Genomic DNA, 11455 nt, shown 5'->3' with positions numbered 1-11455 from the left:
GTGTTTTAGGGAGCGTTTGACAGTGATGAGGGGTGGTCGTTTGACTGCGGCTCCGTAGCGGATACAGGCAATGAGGCAGTGATCGCTGAGATCCTGGTTGAAGACAGCGGAGGTGTATTTGGAGGGCCAGTTGGTCAGGATGACGTCTATGAGGGTGCCCTTGTTTACAGAGTTAGGGTTGTACCTGGTGGGTTCCTTGATGATTTGTGTGAGATTGAGGGCATCTAGCTTAGATTGTAGGACTGCCGGGGTGTTAAGCATATCCCAGTTTAGGTCACCTAACAGAACAAACTCTGAAGCTAGATGGGGGGCGATCAATTCACAAATGGTGTCCAGGGCACAGCTGGGAGCTGAGGGAGGTCGGTAGCAGGCGGCAACAGTGAGAGACTTATTTCTGGAGAGAGTAATTTTCAAAATTAGTAGTTCGAACTGTTTGGGTATGGACCTGGAAAGTATGACATTACTTTGCAGGCGATCTCTGCAGTAGACTGCAACTCCTCCCCCTTTGGCAGTTCTATCTTGACGGAAGATGTTATAGTTGGGTATGGAAATCTCTGAATTTTTGGTGGCCTTCCTGAGCCAGGATTCAGACACAGCAAGGACATCAGGGGCAGAGCGACAGATTTGTACCTTTTCAGCTCAGGGGTTTGAACTTGCAACCTTTCAGTTACTAGTTCAACGCTGTAACCACTAGGCTAGCCTGCCGCCCCACTTTGGGCATGGAAATGTATAATTATAGAATAGATTGTACTTTATTTCTATGCATTTGTGCCCCTGTTTCCATTATGAAAGTGAGGTAAGGTGTCCTGTCCTGTGTGTGATGAGTGTAGATAGTGCTCCTGTATGGCAGCCAGGTCTCGAAGGGCAGGGGATGTGATCACGTAAATAAAGACAGCTGCATACGCACACATGACGAATAAAGCATCCCCCTTTTTTTCTCACTATTATTCAAATGTCAAAACAATTTACACAAAGGAAAAAAAATATCCCAGCCGCTTTGGATGTTTACAGTGTCCGTGACATCATGCGAGCTCAGACCCAACCAAATAGTTACAGTACATTCAGAAAGTATTCAGACCTTTTGACTTTTTTTAATAGCCTTATTCTAAAATATATGAAATTGTTATCTACACACAATACCCCGTAATGACAAAGCAAAACAGGTTTTTACACATTTTTGCAAATTTATAAGTATTAAGTATTCAGACCCTTTACTCAGTAATTTGTTGAATCACCTTTGGCAGTTGATTACAGCCTTAAGTCTTCTTGGGCACGCCGCCTTCTCTGCAGATCCTCACAAGCTCTGCCAGGTTGGATGATGAGTGTCGCTGCAAAGCTATTTTCAGGTCTCCAGAGATGTTTGATCGGGTTCAAGTCCGGGCTCTGGCTGGGCCACTCGAGACCTGTCCTAGACCTAGGCCCTTCTCCCGATTGCTCAGCTCTAGGAAGAGTCTTGGTGGTTCCAAACTTCTTCCATTTAAGAATGATGGAAGCTAATGTGTTCTTGGGGACCTTCGATGCTGCCGACATTTTTTAGTACCCTTCCACAGATCTGTGCCTCGACACAGTCCTGTCTTGTAGCTCTACAGACAGTTCCTTCAACCTCATGGCTTGGTTTTGGTCTGACATGCACTGTCAATTGTGGGACCTTATATAGACAGGTGTGTGCCTTTCCAAATCATGTCCAATCAATTGAATTTACCACAGGTGGACTCCAATCAAGTTGTAGAAACTTCTCAAGAATGATCAATGGAAACAGAATGCACCTGAGCTCAATTTCAAGTCTCATACCAAAGGGTCTGAATACTTCTGTTTTTATTTTTAATATATTTGCAAAAAAACATGAAAAAACCCATTTTCACTTTGTCATTATTGGGTATTGTGTGTAGATTGATGAAGATTTTTTATTTATGTAATCAATTTTAGCGTGAGGCTGTAACGTAACACAATGTTGAAAAAGTCAAGAGGTCTGAATACTTTCCAAATGCACTGTATAGGGACATTTACTTTAGTCAATTTAGTGTTGTGTTTCGGGGGATTGTATTATAATTTTTTATACTGTCAATCTCTATCACTTTGTCCGGATTATGAATTGCCCTCAAGACAAAATATATCTTGTGTGGGCAAAAATGTTAACTCTTTGAGTAAAGCAATTATTTAATTATTACACCCAGATTTTATTTTCATCTTTCATCTTCTGTATGTTCTCATATTGGTTTTGATCCGTTTTCACAATTAATATTTATTTTTGTGCATTTCATGACACAAACACAGGCACGTTTTTACCTGATTTAGTCTTACAGCGAACATCTGCATAAGACTTCTATGTCAGATTAGATTTTATCAAGGTTATTTTAGGATGCCCTGTGAACAAAGATGTACATCCGCTTCTCTGCTTCTAGTCAAGGGTGATCATTTACAGTGAGACACTTACACTAACAGGGTGAGTGGTCCACCAAAGCCATATGGCCCCTGGTCAAACATAGTCCACTATATAGGGAATACCCAGCTAGCACATAACGTTCAGAGAACCATGTGTTTCTTGGAGCTTGGTGAGAGTGTGGTTATTTTTGCATACAACCTTCCCACAACATTTAGGATATTGATTGAAGACCTGGCATCTGAGAGATGTAGATGTTATCTATGATTGTATTTTTGATGTTTGTGTATTAGCTGTTGTTTGTATTCTATAAAATGTGTAAATTGTAAAATGCAGGGCAACCTTGTAAAATAGACTTTGTTCTCAATTGGACTCCCTGTTGAAATAAAGGTACATTTAAATAAATATGCCAGTTGGCCACCCTTTAAGGTGCATTACATCACCAACTGTACTGGAGTGTGGACATCGTTCATCTTTCAATCACCCATGTGGGTTAGTATGCTCCTAAAAACTAATGAGCAAATGGTAGAGGCGGGACTTGCAGTGCATCAAGAGTCTAAAATAAACTCGGGAAAAAAAGAAATGTCCTCTCACTGGCAACTGCGTTATTTTCAGCAAACTTAACATCTGTAAATATTTGTATGAACATAACAAGATTCAACAACTGAGACATAAACTGAACAAGTTCCACAGACATGTGACTAACAGAAATAGAATAATGTGTCCCTGAACAAAGGGGGGGGGTCAGAATCAAAAGTAACAGTCAGTATCTGGTGTGGCCACAATTGAGGTAGTATGTACATGAATGTATAGTTAAAGTGACTATGCATATAAGATAAACAGAGAGTAGCAGCAGCGTAAAAGAGGGGTTGGGGGGACACAATGCAAATAGTCCGGGTAACCATTTGGTTACCTGTTCAGGAGTCTTATGGCTTGGGGGTAAAAACTGTTGAGAAGCCTTTTTGTCCTAGACTTGGCACTCCGGCACTGCTTGCCATGCGGTAGTAGAGAGAAGAGTCTATGACTGGGGTGGCTGGGGACTTTGACAATTTTTAGGGCCTTCCTCTGACACTGCCTGGTGTAGAGGTCCTGGATGGCAGGCAGCTTTGCCCCAGTGATGTACTGGGCCGTACGCACTACCCTCTGAAGTGCCTTGTGGTCGGAGGCCGAGCAATTGCCGTACCAGGCAGTGATGCAACAGGTCAGGATTCTCTCAATGTTGCAGCTGTAGAACTTTTGAGAATCTCAGGACCCATGCCAAATCTTTTTAGTTTTCTGAGGGGGAATAGGCTTTGTCGTGCCCTCTTCACGACTGTCTTGATGTGTTTGGACCATTCTAGTTTGTTGTTGATGTGGACACCAAGGAACATGAAGTTCTCAACCTGCTCCGCTACAGCCCCGTCGATGAGAATGGGGGCGTGCTCGGTGCTTCTTTTCCTGTAGTCCACTTAGTCTTGGTTACGTTGAGGAATAGGTTGTTATTCTGGCACCACCAGGCCAGGTCTTAGGCGTCTCACAGTACGGACATTGCAATGTATTGCCCTGGCCACATCTGCAGTCGTCATGCCTCCTTGCAGCATGCCTAAGGCACATTCACGCAGATGAGCAGGGACCCTGGGCATCTTTCCTTTGGCGTTTTTCAGTCAGTAGAAAGGCCTCTTTAGTGTCCTAAGTTTTCATAACTGTGACCTTAATTTCCTACTGTCAGTAAGATGTTAGTGTCTTAATGATCGTTGCATGTTCATGAATTGTTTATGGTTCATTGAACAAGCATGGGAAACTGTGTTTAAACCCTTTACAATGAAGATCTGATTCTTTCGAATTATTTTTGAAAGACAGGGTCCTGAAAAAAGGATGTTTATTTTTTTGTTGAGTTTAGCACCTGGGTAAGCAGTCACCATGGACGCACGCAAGCAGTTTGGATGAAATGATTGAATAACATGTATGTATACAGTACATTTATTTTGCAACACTCAAACACGTAACGCAGGCGGTTTGGTCAGCATGTAAGATTGTTATTGAAAAACATTTACATTCCGTTCTCAGCGTCAACAAAACGCTCTCTATCATCTATCTTGTTAAGTGTGTTCAGGTGCCTTGGCCACACCTGATCTTAATGAGTGCTTGTTTCCTTTGAAATTGGGTCTGTTTCAATAGACAAAAATGTTGTTTGTATGTTTAAAAAACATGGCATGCTACTTCCATCCTGCTGGCGCAGTGGACTAATTCCAATGATTAAAAAAACTGAAAATCATAGGTTCAAATCTCACTGCTACCTTCTCACAATTAAAAAGAAACATGTTTGCATGATTAATGCCTAAGCAAATTAAATTCCATGTGTTCTATCTGTGCTTAGATTTCAAAACAGCTAAGCTAGCAGTGTTACTAAAAGTCTTATTGAAACATTAATTTATTCAATAACCTAGAATCTCCGTTCTCGGAACGTTAATAAAACCTTCCAGGAAAACTTTCAGGGTCCCATAGTATAATTTTCTCAGAACCGCCCTGCAAGCAAAAAAATCTATCTTCCCATAACACGTGAAATTTTCACTTCCGTTCTTACAATGTTTTAAAAGCTTTCCATTTTACAGATCAGGAAACGTATGGCTTCATTCCCAGAACCAATGGGAAACCAAAAACGTACGTTCCCACAACTACCAAGTAACCAAATGTGCTAGCTGGGTAGGGTGCCATTTCAGAAGCACCCTGAGTCTTATTCTTAGTTCACAGGGTGCTGAACCATACGTCTCTTACGAGGCTTAATAAAGAGTCACCTGATGGATTCACTGTGATAACAAATCAGGATATCCCATCAGGTTTGACGAAGTGCCGCATTGTTTTGATTGAAGTGGGTAGACATCCTGACAGACGTGGATGAGGCATATACAATATATGTGGGAGAGGACATGAGGTTATATTGAGTCTTCCTCTCTGTCTGCATGTGCCATGGCGTGTTATTGTGGCCTGCATTGTGATGGGAATTTATAGGGATGTTGTTGTGCAATCTGTAAGCAGTCAATGCCAAGCCCCTGCCCTGCTGGGACGTCACCCACTAGGAGTGAAATCCAGACCAGAAGCTTGTATTTATAATCAATGTGAATAGATGGCTGCTGTGCTCCAGACTGGGCCAATCTGGAATGAACCAGACCTGGGAACAACACCTTCTCTCCTCAAAACAGCCAAGGCACTCCAGTGTAAACAAACAAAAACAAAAAAAATAGAGGAACCAAACCATTAAAAATATAATCGATTGAGCGGAAAAAGAGAGGGGGAGGTGGTTGAGGATGCCTTGTTCCGAAAACAAACAGTGGATTGTTGGTGATTAACGTCCAATGTGTTTTCCAGTGCTGGCCTGTATTAATTAGGAGGAAGCTGGGTAGTGCTTCCCAGGGACTTCATTGTGATATTCTGTTGCTGTTCCACCATTAAAGGGCCTGATCAGGGGCAACCTCCATGTACATGAGCTCGTTTAGCTTCTGCCCCCACCTGACTGCCTCTGCCAGAACAGTTGGTCCTTGCCTGAAATACACACTGGTGGCATCCGTATCAGTAGTCTTCTAAGTATATTAAAGGATGTCTGATGATGCCGTTAGATATCCATATGAGTTAGAGTCAGCCAGCCAAGCTCAACATTTAAAGCAGTGCCAAACTTCAATTGATTTACTTCCTGTCCTTCAATGTGTTCACAAGACTTGCCTAAATGGACAAAACAATGTGCTTTCCTAGGCCAAATAGCCTGGCCTCACAGTGTTCTGTACACTTTAAATGTTTCAACAGGGTTAGCATAGAAGTTAATATGGCTACAGCTAAAATGTTAGCCCCAATTAACATGGACTGGCTAAGTTGAAGCTTTGATGAAAGCTTAAAATCTTTTAATTGTGAGCAAAAGTCTTGTCTATTATTTATCTTAGGTCAATATAGGAGGACATTTCCTGTTTTAAATGTATTCTTGCACTGACGCTGCAATCGCAAGCTCAGTATTAGTAACTTGTTTTTTGTTATCTTCCGCATCCTGACTATTTAAAATATTTAGGTTACTTTTTGCACTTTTTTGTGTGTTTACAAGAGGAAAATCCGGTAACCTTCCCAAAATTCCAACATTTCCCAGAATTACTGGTTGGAGGATTCCCTCTTATTCCCTCCTGAGTCCAGGAATCTTCCAGCCAGGATTTTGGTAAAGTTGCCGGAATTGTGCACCCTACCCTAGGAGCTCAGTGGCCTTGTGGTTAGAGTATCCGTGCTGAGTTTGGAAGGTTGGGAGTTCAATCCCTGGCTGAGTAATACCAAAGACTATAAAAATGTAACTCTGCTTGGCACTGTAAGGAATGAAATATGGGGTAGGGACCTGCCCAGAGGGTGTGCCTGTTCATCAAGCTGCTACATAAACAGGCTTGTTTGGACTTATTCTGGTGACCATGCAGGTGAAGTGGCACACTGCACTGTTGGCAAACATTGAAAAACCTGGATGTTTATGTGAATCATCTTATCTGCATATTATATTGGTTGCCATGTGTTGTAATTTCCCCATGGAAAGTTACATGTAGTGAGAAGTAACATGCTTTTTGAGATACAGTCCAATATAGGGAGTGTGTGAAGGGAACACACAGTACAGAACCCATACTGAGGTCGCATTACTTTGTTTTGAACAGCCCATGAGCGTTGATCAAACATAAAGATCCGCTGTGGCTGAACCTGTGCTCCGACCAGTGAAAAGGAAGTTCCCTCCTAGTGCGTGGTGTAAACTTGGCTCCAATAAAAGCATCCGTTTGCCACCTTGGTGGTGGACAACAGGAAGCCTTTGTTTACTGCAAAACATCCCTTCAGTCAACTCTGGAGGTACAACCCTTCAGTTTCTCTCTGCAGCTATGTCCATACAGGAGCTACAGTGGAGCCCAATTGGACATGGCTGCCATAACACGCATACAGAGAGACAAACAACAGAGGTGTATATATACTGTACGTGCTCAAATATATATCCTGCGTCAGACACTATATCAGTTTGTCAGACGGCCCTTTGGTTTGTATTGTTCAACACTGCTGTTTTGAAGATATTCAGCACTCCTCCCTTGGGCAGGGCACCACCTTTCCGTCATCAAACAGATGCTTCTAAGCACAGGACATTTTGTATTTTAAAGGGGCAATCTGCAGTTGCTAAATACATTTTTGGACTCATATATTACTGATATGTATCCATTGATTCTTGAAGAATATAACTTATGTCTCATTAGCTTAGTTAAACTGTCCTACGGCATCAGAACCGAAAATATAAGCTTGTTCTACTCCAATGTTTGTAAACAAGGTAAATGTAAACAAACACTGTATAGCCTCAAAACATGCTTCAAACTATAATGTTGGTGTCATGGATGATCCGACCTTGCATGTTAAGCTGAGAGTGGTTACATTTCTCCAGCCCCATCCCTCAGCATTTCACCGGGGAAATGGCTTTGTTATTGTTTCAACTGCGTATTACACCTTTAAAGATTAGTTTGCTCCCATATGTGGCTAAAAATACAGTAGGTACTTCTATATGATCAAATAAATGCTCCCCCCCACCCACTAAATGAGAAGTTAGTTCAATCCACAAAATCAATTGGGGATTATTTACTCTGACACCCAATCGATTTACTCTGTGGCAACAGATATATCATATATCATATATATGTCCATTCACAGTGAGTGTTCAAAACATTTACAATCCATGTAACCCACACACATTTAAGTACCAGACAAAAACACAGCTACTCAGGACACAGCTACTCATTCCAGGGTTTTTCTTTATTTTTACTATTTTCTACATTGTAGAATAATAGTGAAGACATCAATACGTTGAAATAACACATATGGAATCATGTAGTAACCAAAAAATATATTTTAGATTTTAGATTCTTCAAAGTTGCCACCGTTTGCCTTGATGACAACTTCGCACACGCTTGGCATTCTCTCAACCAGCTTCATGAGGAATGCTTTTCCAACAGTCTTGAAGGAGTTCCCACATATGCTGAGCACTTTTCCTTCACTCAGCAGTCCAACTCATCCCAAACCATGTCAACTGATTTGTGGTCGGGTGATTGTGGCGGCCAGGTCATCTGATGCAGCACTCCATCACTCTCCTTCTTGGTCAAATAGCCCTTACACAGCCTGAAAGTGTGTTGGGACATTGTCCTGTTAAAAAAAAAGAAAATTGTCCCACTAAGCGCAAAACAGATGGGATGGTGTATCGCTGCAGAATGCTGTGGTAGCCATGCTGGTTAAGTGTGCCTTGAATTCTAAATAAATTACTGACAGTGTCACCAGCAAAGCACCCCCACAGCATCACATCTTCTCCTCCATGCTTCACAGTGGGAAACACACATGCGGAGATCATCTCCGTTCACCTACTCAGGGTCTCACAAAGACATGGCAGTTGGAACCAAAAATCTCAAATTTGGACTCATCAGACCAAAGGACAGATTTCCACCAGTCTAATTGCCATTGCTCATGTTTCTTGGCCCAAGCAAGTCTCTTCTTTTTATTGATGTCCTTTAGTAGTGTTTTCTTTGCAGCAATTTGACCATGAAGGCCTGATTCACAGTCTCTTCTGAACAGTTAATGTTGTCTGTTACTGGAACTCTGTGAAGCATTTATTTGGGCTGTAATTTCTTAGGCTGGTAACTTTAATGTAGGCCATCGTTGTAAATAAGAATTTGTTCTTAACTGTCTTGCCTAGTTAAATAAACACATGTAAATTAAATATCCTCTGCAGCAGAGGTAATTCTGGGTCTTCCTTTCCTGTGGCGGTCCTCATGAGAGCTAGTTTCATCATAGTGCTTGATGGTTTTTCCGACTGCACTTGAAGAAAATTTCAAAGTATTCCGAATTTACCTTAAAGTAATGATGGACTGTCGTTTCTCTTTGATTATTTGAGCTGTTCTTTCCATAATATGGTCTTGGTCTTTTACCAAATAGGTCTATCTTCTGTATACCAACCCTAACTTGACACAACACAACTGATTGGCTCAAACGCATTAAGGAAAGAAATTCCACAAATGAACTTTTAACGAGGCACACCTGTTAATTGAAATGCATTCCAGGTGACTATCTCATGAAGCTGGTTGAGAAAATGTCATCAAGGCAAAGAGTGGCTACTTTAGGTACTACATGATTCAATATGTGAAATTTCATATGTTGGATATCTTCATTATTATTCTACTATGTAGAAAATAGTACAAATTAAGAAAACCCCTGAGTAGGTGTGTCCAAATCATTTTTATATAGGGGTCTGAATACTTTCCGAAGGCACTGTGTGTGTATATATATATATATATATATATACAGTGCCTTCAGAAAGTATTCAGACCCCTAAATAAAAAGTATTCAGGCCCATATATATATAATAGAATAAGGCTTAGAATAAGGCTGTAACTTAACAAAATGTGGAAAAAGTCAAGGGGCCTGAATACTTTGCCTTCGAAAAGTGATCCACACAATAAGCCATCATGAGCAAGCGAAAACAGGTTTTTAGAAATGTTTGCTAATATATTACCAAAAAAAAAAAACATAAATCACTCAGTTACATAAGTATTCAGACCCTTTGCTATGAGACTACACAATTCAGCTCAGATGCATCCTGTTTCCATTGATCATCCTTGAGAAGTTTCTACAACTTGATTGGAGTCCACATGTGGTCAATTCAATTGATTGGACATGATTTGGAAAGGCACACACCTGTCTATATAAGGTCCCACAGTTGACAGTGCATGTCAGAGCAAAAACCAAGCCTTGAGATCAAAGGAATTATCCGTAGAACTCCGAGACAGGATTGTGTGAAGGGAACCAAAACATTTCTGCAGAATTGAAGGTCCCAAAGAACACAGTGGCCTCCAACATTCTTAAATGGAGGAAGTTTGGAACCACCAAGACTCTTCCTAGAGCTGGCCGCCAGGCCAAGGGCCTTGGTCAGGGAGGTGACCAAGAGCCCGATGGTCACTCTGACAGAGCTCAGAGTTCCTCTGTGGAGATGGGAGAACCTTCCAGAAGGACAATCATCTCTGCAGCACTCCACCAATCATGCCTTTGTGGTAGAGTGGCCAAATGGAAGCCACTCCTCAGTAAAAGGCACATGACAGCCCGCTTGGACTTTGCCAAACAGCACCTAAAGACTCTCAGACCATGAGAAACAATTTTCTCTGGTCTGATGAAACCAAGATTGAACTCTTCGGCCTGAATGCCAAGCGTCACATCTGGAGGAAACCTAGCACATCCCTACGATGAAGCATGGTGTTGGCAGCGTCATGTTGTGGGGATGTTTTTCAGCGGCAGGGACTGGGAGACTAGTCAGCATTGAGGAAAAGATAAACGGAGCAAAGAACAGAGAGATCCTTGATGAAATCCTACTCCAGAGCGCTCAGGACCTCATACTTGGGCGAAGGTTCACCTTCCGACAGGACAACGACCCTAAGCACACAGCCAAGACAATGCAGGAGCCCGGATTTGAACCCGATCGAACATCTCCGGAGAGACCTGAAAATAGCGTTGCAGTAACGCTCCCCATCCAACCTGACAGAGCTTGAGAGGATCTGCAGAGAAGAATGGGAGAAACTCCCCAAATACAGGTGTGCCAAGCTTGTTGCGTCATACCCAAGAAGACCCGAGGCTGTAATCGCTGCCAAAGGTGCTGCAACAAAGTACTGAGTAAAGTGTCTGAATACTTATGTAAATGTTATATTTCCTTTTTGTATTTTTCATACATTTGCAAAAAATGTCTAAAAAACAGTGTTTGCTCTGTCATTATGGGGAATTGTGTGTAGATTGATGAGGGAAAAAAACATTTGAATCAATTTTAGAATAAGGCTGTAACGTAACAAAATGTGGGAAGAATCAAGGGGTTTAAATACTTTCTGAAGACACTGTAGGTAAAGACCAGATAAAATTTGTGCAGTATCCAAGACACCTACTAGAACTTCTTCAGGATCGGTGTCCTTTCCACGGGACGGTTGAGCTAACATAGGCTAATGCGATTAGCATGAGGTTGTAAGTAACAAGCACATTTCCCAGGACATAGACATATAAACAAATTAGGCACATTTGGGCGCCTTG

This window comes from Oncorhynchus mykiss, chromosome 10 (genome assembly GCF_057628025.1).
Source record: "Oncorhynchus mykiss isolate SJ-2025 chromosome 10, ASM5762802v1, whole genome shotgun sequence".
Classification (NCBI taxonomy): Eukaryota; Metazoa; Chordata; class Actinopteri; order Salmoniformes; family Salmonidae; genus Oncorhynchus; species Oncorhynchus mykiss.
The sequence above is the reverse complement of the archived record's forward strand: the minus strand, read 5'-3'. Positions refer to the sequence as shown.